Source organism: Bos javanicus, chromosome 6, assembly GCF_032452875.1.
Source record: "Bos javanicus breed banteng chromosome 6, ARS-OSU_banteng_1.0, whole genome shotgun sequence".
Classification (NCBI taxonomy): domain Eukaryota; kingdom Metazoa; phylum Chordata; class Mammalia; order Artiodactyla; family Bovidae; genus Bos; species Bos javanicus.
In genome coordinates this window covers 35,490,031-35,502,983 of record NC_083873.1, presented here as the reverse complement: position 1 = coordinate 35,502,983, position 12,953 = coordinate 35,490,031, and the positions used below count along the sequence as shown (strand labels likewise).

Below are 12,953 nucleotides of genomic sequence, written 5' to 3'. Positions count from 1 at the left end.
GAGAATCCCAGGGACGGGGGAGCCTGGGGGGCTGCCGTCTATGGGGTCGCACAGAGTTGGACACGACTGAAGCGACTTAGAAGCAGCAGCAGCAGTGGTGTTTAGCATTCTTTCATATACCTGTTGGCCATATGTTTGTCTTTATTTAAGAGATGTATATTCAAACCCTTTGCCCATTTAAAACTTGGATTATTTGTATTCTGCTATTGAGTTGTAGGAGTTATTCATATATTACAGGTATTAACCTCTTATCAGATATATAGTTTGGAGATATTTTTTCCCATTCTGTCCACTGCCTTTTAATTTTGTTGTTTCCTTTGCTGTGTATAAATATTTTAGTTTGAGGTAGTCCAACTTTCCTATTTTTGCTTTTTATTGTCTGTCCTTTCAGTATCAGATCTATGAAACTAATGCCAACCAGCGTTCATGGCCTTCTCCAATCGATAGAAATTGACTAGAGACAAGACAAGAAATTCAGGCAAAGCTTACCAGGGCCCCTGCTATAGCTGGGAGGGAATGAAAATGAACAACAGCATCCCTTGCTTGCTCACTCCCTGAGGGGGCAAGCTTGTTGCTTATATGGGTGAGGGTAGGAGTGTGTCCAGGGGTTGAGTTGGAGGAGTGGCTTAGGTGTTGTGCCCCCTCTGAAGGTGAGGGGGGCATGCATAGTACCCTGCTTTTGCTCCCAGCTTTTTAGAAGTAGCATCTGGGTTTTTTTGGTCTTTTTGTATCTTTTGTCCAAAATTTGCCCCATCTGTGCATGTTGACAGTTGTTTTCAGTCTCATAGTTTCTTTGTAGGGCTTCTCTGGTGGCTCAGTGGAGAGAACCTGCAGGAGATGCAGGTTCAGTGTGCCTGGAAGTTCCCCTGGAGAAGGAAATGGCAACTTACTCTAGTACTCTTGCCTGGGAAATACCATGGATAGAGGAGCCTGGTGGGCTGTAGTACCTGGGGTTGCAAAAGAATTGGACACAACTTAGTGACTGAACAATAACATAGTTTCTTTGTATTTTTGTTGTTGGAGGAAAGGTTTGTCCAGGTGCAATCATGACAGCATTTGCAGCAAAGTGTCCCAGGTCCCAGCCTATCTCATCACCATTGCTGAGACCAATATCATGAAGATTTTCACCTATGCTTCTTCTAGTAAATTTCATGGTTTCAGGTCTTACTTTCAAATATATAACCCATTGGGGTTAACTTTTGCATATGGCATCAGATAGGAGTTCAATTTATTTCCTTCACATGTGGCTATCAAGTTTTCCCAGCACTGGAGAAAGAGACTGCCCTTTCTATGCTGTAGATATATAGCACTTCTCTAGAACCCTCAGAATTTTCTGTTGTTGGAACTTACTATAAACTCCTCATGCCTTCTTTTCCTTTTCTAGTTATCTCAAGGACCAAAGCTATTTGAATCACAACTGGAAACTACCGAGGGATTGTTCCTTCTCTGGGCTCCAGTGAAAGGCAGTGGTCATCCTTGTCATTCAGTAAGTAAGTCAGAGTAGTCTTCTTAATGTAGAATATGCTGTTTCCAGAATCTGAAAATGTGAACCAGACATTGTGTGTCTCTCTTTGGAGGATCTGAGATGCAAAATTTTCTTCTTTATTTTGAGAGGATGGCACAGCACGCCACAGACGACGAGGTGCCTGAAAACTTCAAGAGGCATAATGTTGAATATTTGCAGAGTGCATTTTCTACTACTGGAGCACTTTTGTCTTACCTGAGCCTCTATTTTTTTTTTAATCCAGTTAACATAATGTCATTGATATAATTGCTGATGTAATATTGTGTGGCATGTTTATATGGCTCTAGTCACTTTGGACTGTATTTTGAAAGAAACCAGATAAATTTGTGCCAGCCTTGGGATACATGTACAGTGTTGTCCATTCTGTTTGAATGTGAACTATTTCTGATCCTACTTATTGATAGGGATGAAAAATAATGCATTCATTAAATCAATAGCCACTTAACATGTACTGGAGGCTGTGTTAATTTGCAGTTGTATAAATTCTGTATTTGACACAGAAGTTGAAATTTGGACCTTCACTTGATTTGAGTTTCTGGATTTATTTTTGGGAGTCAGACTTTTGAATTAAGTGAAATATTATGGGGACCAGTATCTCTGCATATTTTATGTCATAAGTGTGGCACTACTCTCTTTGATTCCGTTGACAATATATTATTAATTACTATATTTACTATCTTGACCAGAGGTATAAGGGCAGTTTTAGAGGCTTCTACTTCGTTTTTTCCTTTGTTATTTGTCTTATTACACAGTTTAAGGAACTAATGTAAGCATTCTACCATTTATTAACTGTCTAGTACAATTATACATTTAGGGACTGGAGAGTAACTGTTGGATATGACCACAAATATGAGCTGAATATGCTCCAAGATAAAGTTTATATCCTAGATAACATTATTCATATTCTATTAGGGGAGCAATAGTAGCACTTTGGTCCCCAATACCAAAGCCCATATACAAATATCTTTCAAGGTTTGGAGGTGTTTTCTTTTCTCCAGTGCATGCTTAACTAAGTTAATGGCTTTAGATTTCTTTCGGGAAGAATGGAGGAAATTACTAGTGAATAAACTTATCATAGTTTTGGGTGATCCTTCCTCATAGGAATCCAGATTTTTCTTTGGTCATGAATTCTGACTCTGAGAACTGGCTTATGTCCAAAAAATAGGAATGGGATCGACTATATTTTTTCACTGAATTTTTTCTACATTAATTATGAATATTATCCAAAATACAGAGAAGTTGAAAGAGTTATACATGTACACTCTTAAGCTCATCACCTAGATTCTACAATTGATATTTTTCTATAGTTATTTATCAACTAACCATTCTGTATTCATTTCTTTATCAATGTATCAAATAATTACTTATGCTTTCACAGTAATTGGCTTTATCAGTTCCGTTAAACATTTCAGAATGTATATTCTCATCTAGGACTTATCATCTGTGTCAAGGTTGTTTTCCCAGGTATAGTTCTAAGCACTTCCATACAGTAGGAAAATAACTGTCACATTCTTTTCATTTCACCCTCTTTTTTTGTGAATGTCTACACTGTTTGAATTGTTTGACACAGAATTTTTAAATCTTTAGAGAACAAGAGGGGACAACAGAGTGCCGAAAACAAGTGCTGCTTTTGGTGGAGAACAAAACTTCTGGTTTAAAAGAAAATAATAGAACAATTAAGCTATTTTTTTTACTTACATTGACCAGCTTGACAAGCAAAGAAGATCTTTTCTAGGATGAAAAAATGTGTCTTTGTTTTCACTTGTGTTAGATCCTATTTTCTTTGATACTTGAAACATAGTTTTGGTCTATTTATTTTCTGTTTGTCATATTATGAGAAGTAATGAATATTAAAAAGGAAATAGTTGTGTTTCAGATCAAGCCATTTATTGATCATCCAAAGCTTGGCAATAAGAAGTAAGACAGAGTAGGTCTTGATGAATTTGGGGAATTTGTCCTTTGAAGATTTTGCTTTCAGTGTAGCTTGTTAAGAGACAGGCAGCTCCTTTCTCTAAATAATATAAACCAATAGGAAAGAAACAACAGTAATATGAATATAAAGAAAGAGATTTGTGGTGGCCTAAGTTTTATCTTTTTTCCTCCATTACCTATCATAATACTTACTCTTCCATGCACAGTTTGCTTGGGGATTTGGATACCGTGGCATAGAGTAAGGATGTGGGCTTTGTACTCACTTGGACATAGATTAGCAAATGGTTTTGCTGTTTCCCAGCTGTGTATTTAAGGAACTGTCTCTCTAAAATTCTTTTTGTTTTTCCTGAAAATTGTGGGAAATAATGCATAGTTTAGAGTGTACTTTTGAAAATATTACACAGTCAGTAGCTTCTATTGTCATTAATTACATTATTTAATAGACATTGAGGAGTTATTATATTCAGACACTCTGATGTAGCTCAAAAATACAAAGTTGGTAAGTCCCTAACCTAAAGATGCATGTTGTCTAAAAAAATTAAGAAAGTCAATAGTTAATATACTTTTCAATAATGCCATCAGAGAAGATACTGAATAGTAAAGTACCAAAGGGACAAAATTGTGATAAGGAATAACACTCAGTCTATCTATGGGGTTGAGAAGATGTGAGAGAAATCAGTGAAATCTTTTAAGAGGAAGTAAGATTTGAGTTACTTCCTGAAAAATGACATATAGTAGGTGTGGACAAGAGAATGTTGCAGGAAAAACATCTGATATATAAAGACAAAAAAGTCAGAAGAAGTATGGCTTGTTGGGGAATTTTATGTGATTGATATAAAAGTACTATCAGATCAGATCAGATCAGTCGCTCAGTTGTGTCCGACTCTTTGCAACCCCATGAATCGCAGCACGCCAGGCCTCCCTGTCCATCACCAACTCCCGGAGTTCACTCAGACTCACGTCCATTGTGTCAGTGATGCCATCCAGCCATCTCATCCTCTGTCGTCCCCTTCTCCTCCTGCCCCCAATCCCTCCCAGCATCAGAGTCTTTTCCAATGAGTCAACTCTTTGCATGAGGCGGCCAAAGTACTGGACTTTCAGCTTTAGCATCATTCCTTCCAAAGAAATCCCAGGGCTGATCTCCTTCAGAATGGACTGGTTGGATCTCCTTGCAGTCCAAGGGACTCTCAAGAGTCTTCTCCAACAATAGGAACAGTAATAAAGAGTGTAAGAAGTAGGCAGGATCCATGTGATCAAGGACCTTGAAACCTTGGTTAAGAAATTTCAGCTTTAAACTAGAGGCTATGAGGTACCACTAAGGAGTTAAAACAATAAAATTATAATAATTTTAGGAAATTCACTATATGAGGATACAGGCTTGAGAAGGAACTTGGAGAAACTACTTATGATATTATTGCAGCAGTACAAACATTCTAATTTAAGGAAGTAGTATTATAAGTGTTAATTGGGGATAAATTTACATTATATTAAAGAGAATAGATAGGACTTTATAACTAATTGAATATTGGTAATGATGGATTAGAGTAAAGAAAGATTTTAATTTCTGACTTGTGGAGTAGAGTCGATGGTACCACCATTCCTTCACATAGAGAACCTAGAAGATGGCTAGATTTCAGGAGGAAGATAATGATTTTTTCTTGAAATATATTGAATTTGAAGTGTTTATGGGGCACTTAAGTGGAAAAACAAGGAAATTATATGTGTATATATATTCGCTATATATTGATGTGCTCATGCACATAGTTCCAGAGTTTCTGAGAGGGTACAGGGTAAGAGATAAAGTCAGAATGGTGGTAAGTTACAGCCTTGCTGTACATGGGAATGCTCAGAGTAAGTTTATTTGCCTAGAAGGAGAGTGAAAGAAGTCTGGAGAATACTAACATATTAAGGCTGAACAAAGAAATAGTAGGAAGAAAGATGAACTGTTAAGGGAATTTGGAGACTAATATTTATTGTTTGTTCATTTGTTTATTCAGTGAATGTATACTGAACTCTTTCCTAGTCTGGGTTGACCCCAACTCAGAGTCTGAGATGAAAATGTGCATTCTGCAATCTAAGTATTAATGGAAGTGAACCCAGAGAGCAGCAGTGAGGAAGTAGTGGAGTCAAATAACTCCAAGTCCCAAGAGTACATTTTGAGATGGCCATTATTGCCTGTATCCAGTGCTTAATCCTCTGAGACCATTTGAGGAACCCTATGAATGTTTCCTGGGACTGTGCACTCCAGAGATGAAAAGGAGAAACATTTATCTATCGAATTCTGCCTTCCATTGGCAAGGTTTTCAACAGCTCATACTTCTGGTTTGTGGGTGTTTGAGTGTGCTCACCTGATAAACCCATATTATGGCATTAGAAATGCCTTCAGGCAGGAATTAAGAAATAGGCCATCATGACCAAGATGAATACTGGCTAATTAAACCTGTACAAATTTGGTTTCTTGAATGGAACAGGAGCTGGAATAAGAGATAGAACTGAGAGGAGAGTGGTAAGGAAAGGACTCAGTATAATCTGCTCTCTGCAGAACTCATATCCTCACTCTTGGGAGGGTTTGTCCAGTTTATCAAAATTTCCTTCAGGGTGAGGACCAGCTGTAGCTTGGTGCAGAGAAGCCCTGGGTCAGAAAGGTATGTGGCACTGGCCACTGTGGATGTTAACACATTACAGGCAGGGGAAGCTGATGGAGTCTTATGGCTGGAATGAAGGAGAGGCTGAAAGGACATGAAGTAGTACAAAGAATTTTCTGATATAAACATCTTCTCTCTATATTAAGTTCCATGGTGAGCAAGATAAGAGTGTCCCTACCCTCATGTACTATGCATTCTACTGGGTGAGAGAGACAGAAAATATAAAATAATTGTAGGTGCTGAGATCAGAGAACTAGAGGAATAGAGATCTTGGACCAGAAAAGTGTTTTCCTTACTCTCCATCTCCTTCACCTTTGTCTTTTCCAAACAAACACTTTTGGCAACTAGGCAAGTTTTTGTCATTTCCTTTGAATCTGCATTTCTATTATGAATCTAGCAGAGGGCTCTGGAAAAGAATTGCTTGAAACTTGAAACTGTAAAGCTATTAAATGTTGTGAATAGCTCTGAACCTTCTGGTTTTCCTCCAAAATAGTCTCCTTCTACTAATAGGAAAAAAAGAAAAACAAAGCAAATAAAATGACAGAAGGAAGAGTGTCTATTTTCTTGATCACTGATGTTTTTCATTCATTTGTATTCCCAAAATAACAAAATATATATATTTAATACTATGTAATGTATGTTTTATAAGGATATAAAATATATTTTATAGATATAAATGTTATATATTTATGTAACATATGTTGAGTTGACCAAAAAGTTCATTCAGGTTTTTGTAAGATGTTGTGAAAAATCCAAGTGAAATTTTTGGATTCACATCTATAACAATACATACATATATATATAATACATATACATAAAATACACATATATAACAAAATTTTCTACTGCCCTTTTACAGATTTAAACTTAGCATGCTACACACTTGGTTATGTTCATACCTTATGTCTTTAGAATTCTCAACTAATCATTAAAGTTAGTACTTCAGGTAAAATTGTTACATCACAATTGGGTTTCTCATCATTGAAGGACAACAGTGGCAGATGGAATCTGGTTTTGTGTCACTTGGTGACCCTCCCTAGTAAGCACATTTAATTATAACCCTCCTCATTTTGATTACAGTACTTTGCTAATTTGAAATTCTGCCTTGTCAATTAATGTAGCTTATGGTATCTGTAGAAAATCATGAACCCCTGGTTATAATTTTAATTATAGCATGCATGTTGCAGATCTCAGCCAAACATCTCTGAGGATCTTCTCCTTTATGTAAAGTGTCAGGAAATTGGTCTCTTTCTTTGATTTCATATTGCCTTCTTGAGATATAATGAATACCTTTTGGTGACAGCATCCCTTTCCCAGTCTGCACAGTGAGATTCATGAACTGTACTAAGAGGTATTTTGCTAAATGCAGGCATTGAAGCAAATGTGCCATTTATAAAATGTTGTCATGACATGTGGCATTTTTGAAACACTGAAAAACCTTAGTCTCTAACAAGCTAACAGAAAGGCATAAAGGCTTTTGGGAAAGAGAAAATACTTAGAATAAAATAATAAGGTTATCATTCAAAAATGTATGCAGTTACTTCTGAGATTTTCACAAGTTTAAAATTCTTTGGGAAATTACCACTGCCTTTGGATCATTAACCACCCCCCTGCCAAAAAAAAAATAATGGCAGAAAGGAAAATGGTGAGAAATCTAATATTCTTCAAATTTGAGTTTTCATGGTATTGTGATTTGATAAAAATAATATAATTTATAATGTCTTACAAACAAAATCATTTGAATATTTATCTCCAAATTTCATTTCCTACTTATTTCTTTCTAGAAGATATTTAATATATTTCAGTAGCATATTCAAGAGGCTCATAAGAGAAGTCTCACTTCAGGGATTACATATGTATGAGGCAATTATAAAGTTATGAAAGAATATTTAGAGCTAGTATTTCTGTGGTCAAACCAGAAGACACATATCATAGCATCTTGTATGAGCCCAAATGTGTTTACCAATTAAAATGTCTCTGTCATAATATTCTTTACCTGGGCTTCCCTGGTGGCTCAGCTAGGAAAGAATCCACCTGCAAAGCGGGCGAACTGGGTTTGATCCCTGGGTTGGAGAAGGGAAAGGCTACCCACTTCAGTATTCTGGTCTAGAGAATTCCATGGGCTGTATAGTCTATGGAGTCGCAAAGAGTCGGACACGACTGGGTGACTTTCACTTTCATGTTTCATGTTTCATTTGATGGCTCAGAATAAATGATGCTAGCCAGGAGTTTCACGGTATCGTGTTTAGCATCTCAGGCCCTTTAGCCAGACTCTTATAGTCCAAATCCCAGCCCTGTCACTTACTGGCTTTGTGACCTTGGGCAATTCATTCAACCTTTTTGTGTCTCGGGTATAATAAATAGGTATAAAAATGATACCTACGTCAAAGGTTTGTAGTGAATGTTAAACAAAACATAGTAAGCACTAAGAACAGTGTAAATTCTTGAGTATTGTCTTTTACTATTTTTATTATTATTACTCATAGGCATTACTTGCAACAACTAGGTCTTTATCCCAAATACTCTTGTATCCCGTCGTGCTATGTTAGTGTGTGCTGTTGTAACACAGAGAAGGAAAGGGGGAGGGGGAGGAAGGTAGGCTGAGAACTGTGGAAATTAACATTTTCATATCAGATACGATAAATGATGTTGCTGCACCCAGCAGTCATCCACTGAGAATGCTTTCCTATGTGCCTGTATTAATTCTTTCAGTTATTGACTGATGCTTCACCTAAGTATTCATGTCATTATTTGGGAAACATGATTTTTCAGCCTTAGTAATGAGGCAGGAGACTGAGAACTCCAGGGACATGCTCACCACTGTTTTTCCTGTGCCTACACATGTACACCAGTGACTCTTCCTGAGCACTTAGTAATGAATGGGGCTCTAGATTAAGGGACATATTCTTGTGTACCTCCCCAGTCTCTCCCCCCAAATCTCCTCCTTCCTCAGCCTGGTTGGAAGTACAAAGAGAATCATTATTCTCACATGTCATTCACTTCCCCCACCAGCCTTCCTTAACAAGTAGGAGTTTGAAGCCTTAGGAAAGAAAAAGAAATTATTACTTAGGAAGCTGGCATTGGCAAGAAAACAAAATAATCAAAACTATAAATCACAAACAGATATGTTTAGGCTGTTATGCCTAAAACCAAATTATTCATTCAGCAGGAGCAGCAGGTTTTTATGGATAAATCATGAATTGTTCTTTGGGGTATATTGATTTAAGGGATCTGGGGCTACTTCATCTTCTCCTACCTTCTTATTCACTTGAATATACTTAACACTCTGCTCTCAGGCACCCTGAAGTTCTCACACTGCTGAAAGCTGCCACACCCATATCTTCTCCCTGATATTCCAGGCCTCTGTCTAATGAGGTTCCAAACCATCCCTCAGGATGCTATTCAGATTGTACTTCTTCTTTGAAACCTCGTATCATTGCCCCTGGCAAATGGAGTTCCTCTTACTCTGTGCTCTCTCTGCATTAATTAAGATATCATGGTATTTATTTCATTACACTGTAGTTTTCTATTCACATTTATCTTTCCCCAGGAAAGTGTGTCTTGATAGTAGAGGTTGTGTGTGGTCATCTCTGTATTCCCAATGCTAGATTAGGCAACACAATATAGGGGTTCAATGAATATTTGAGGGATGAATCTATAGACATAGAGAGTTTCCTTTATTATTTATTCATAATAATTAAGGGGTTGGCAATACCTCTGTCAACTAGACCTCAAAATTTAAAGTTGTCTTTGTGGTTTCATTTCTTTATTCCTTATGTCAAATAAATGTTTATGTATTCATGGGTATTATTTGAATTTTTATTATGTATTCATTATATTAAATATTTCTTTAAGTCTAAGTTCTCAATTTTATTTCCAGTGCCAGAGCTTTTGTTCAGATACCAACTGTCACACATTTGTAACATCAAAACAGTCACTGAACTGGTATCATTAACTCTGTCTTTCCCCATCCTGTTGATCACATGTGTTTGTGACCATTTGATATTTCTTAAATATTTACTAATCTATTGACAAAAGTCTCTAATTTCATATCTGTTTTTTAAATATGTGACAGTTGGTAAGTAAAGTTGGTATGTGTTAAGTAAACTCAAAATCTATTGTAAATCACCCTCCCATTTCATTCTTCACCTCATAGGAGACAAGTATCCATTTCTTGAATGTCTTCCTAGAGAATCTCTTTGTTTACATTTATGTGCATGTGTGTGTGTGCAGCTGTGTGTGTGTAGCTGTTTGTCGGAATTCTCTTTTTTTTTTTTTCTTTAAAAATGGTAGCCTTTACACATCATTCTGCCTCTTGCTTTCTATTTTTTTTTTTTTTTTTTTACTGGTTCATATTTATTTTATTTTATTTATTTATTTATTTTGAGAACATCTTTTCTTTTTTTTTAACAATATTTAATTGGTTTTGCCATATATCAAAATGAATCCGTCACAGGTATACATGTGTTTCCCATCCTGAACCCTCCTCCCTCCCCGTACCATCCCTCTGGGTCATCCCAGTGCACCAGCCCCAAGCATCCAGTATCATGCATCGAACCTAGACTGGCGACTCATTTCATATATGATATTATACATGTTTCAATGCCATTCTCCCAAATCATCCCACCCTCTCCCTCTCCCACAGAGTCCAAAAGACTGTTCTATACATCAGTGTCTCTTTGGCTGTCTCGTATACAGGGTTATTGTTACCATCTTTCTAAATTCCATATATATGTGTTAGTATACTGTATTGGTCGGAGAAGGCAATGGCACCCCACTCCAGCACTCTTGCCTGGAAAATCCCATGGACAGAGGAGCCTGGTGGGCTGCAGTCCATGGGGTCGTGAAGAGTCGGACACGACTGAGTGACTTCCCTTTCACTTTTCACTTTCATGTATTGGAGAAGGAAATGGCAACCCACTCCAGTGTTCTTGCCTAGAGAATCCCAGGGACAGGGGAGCCTCGTGGGCTGCCATCTATGGGGTCGCACAGAGTCAGACACGACTGAAGCGACTTAGCAGCAGCAGTATACTGTGTTGGTGTTTTTCTTTCTGGCTTACTTCACTCTGTATAATAGGCTCCAGTTTCATCTACCTCATTAGAACTGATTCAAATGTATTCTTTTTAATGGCTGAGTAATACTCCATTGTGTATACGTACCACTGCTTTCTTATCCATTCATCTGCTGATGGGCATCTAGGTTGCTTCCATGTCCTGGCTATTATAAACAGTGCTGCGATGAACATTGGGGTACACGTGTCTCTTTCCCTTCTGGTTTCCTCAGTGTGTATGCCCAGCAGTGGGATTGCTGGATCATAAGGCAGTTCTATTTCCAGTTTTTTAAGGAATCTCCACACTGTTCTCCATAGTGGCTGTACTAGTTTGCATTCCCACCAACAGTGTAGACATTTGGATCGCAGCCATTCTGACGGGCGTGCAATGGTACCTCATAGTAGTTTTGATTTGCATTTCTCTGATAATGAGTGATGTTGAGCATCTTTTCATGTGTTTGTTAGCCATATGTATGTCTTCTTTGGAGAAATGTCTATTTAGTTCTTTGGCCCATTTTTTGATAGGGTCATTTATTTTTCTGGAGTTGAGCTGTAGGAGTTGCTTGTATATTTTTGAGATTAGTTTTTGTCCATTGCTTCATTTGCTATTATTTTCTCCCATTCTGAAGGCTGTCTTTTCACCTTGCTAATAGTTTCCTTTGATGTGCAGAAGCTTTTAAGTTTAATTAGGTCCCATTTGTTTATTTTTGCTTTTATTTCCAATATTCTGGGAGGTGGGTCATAGAGGATCCTACTGTGATGTATGTCAGAGAGTGTTTTGCCTATGTTCTCCTCTAGGAGTTTTACAGTTTCTGGTCTTACATTGAGATCTGTAATCCATTTTGAGTTTATTTTTGTGTATGGTGTTAGAAAGTGTTCTATTTTCATTCTTTTACAAGCGGTTGACCAGTTTTCCCAGCACCACTTGTTAAAGAGATTGTCTTTAATCCATTGTATATTCTTGCCTCCTTTGTCAAAGATAAGGTGTCCATAGGTATGTGGATTTATCTCTGGGCTTTCTATTTTGTTCCATTGATCTATATTTCTGTCTTTGTGCGAGTACCATACTATCTTGATGACTGTGGCTTTGTAGTAGAGCCTGAAGTCAGGCAGGTTGATTCCTCCAGTTCCATTCTTCTTTCTCAAGATTGCTTTGGCTATTTGAGGTTTTTTGTATTTCCATACAAATTGTGAAATTATTTGTTCTAGCTCTGTGAAGAATACCGTTGGTAGCTTGATGGGGATTGCATTGAATCTATAAATTGCTTTGGGTAGTATACTCATTTTCACTATATTGATTCTTCCAATCCATGAACATGATATATTTCTCCATCTATTAGTGTCCTCTTTGATTTCTTTCACCAGTGTTTTATAGTTTTCTATATATAGGTCTTTAGTTTCTTTAGGTAGATATATTCCTAAGTATTTTATTCTTTCCGTTGCAATGGTGAATGGAATTGTTTCCTTAATTTCTCTTTCTATTTTCTCATTATTAGTGTATAGGAATGCAAGGGATTTCTGTGTGTTGATTTCATATCCTGCAAGTTTACTATAATCATTGATTAGTTCTAGTAATTTTCTGGTGGAGGCTTTAGGGTTTTCTATGTAGAGGATCATGTCATCTGCAAATAGTGAGAGTTTTACTTCTTCTTTTCCAATTTGGATTCCTTTTATTTCTTTTTCTGCTCTGATTGCTGTGGCCAAAACTTCCAAAACTATGTTGAATAGTAATGGTGAAAGTGGGCACCCTTGTCTTGTTCCTGACTTTAGAGGAAATGTTTTCAATTTTTCACCACTGAG

General features: G+C 37.1%; 1 long non-coding RNA gene across 2 annotated transcripts in view; it reads left to right on the top strand.

Annotated features, from left to right (window-relative positions):
* LOC133249369 (uncharacterized) overlaps positions 1-12,953 on the top strand; it is a 359,376-nt gene that overhangs the window by 145,264 nt on the left and 201,159 nt on the right. For both annotated transcript variants that reach the window (XR_009736925.1, XR_009736924.1), the window contains one exon: positions 1,385-1,486. This is a non-coding gene — a long non-coding RNA (uncharacterized LOC133249369). The remainder of the gene's footprint in view (positions 1-1,384; positions 1,487-12,953) is intronic.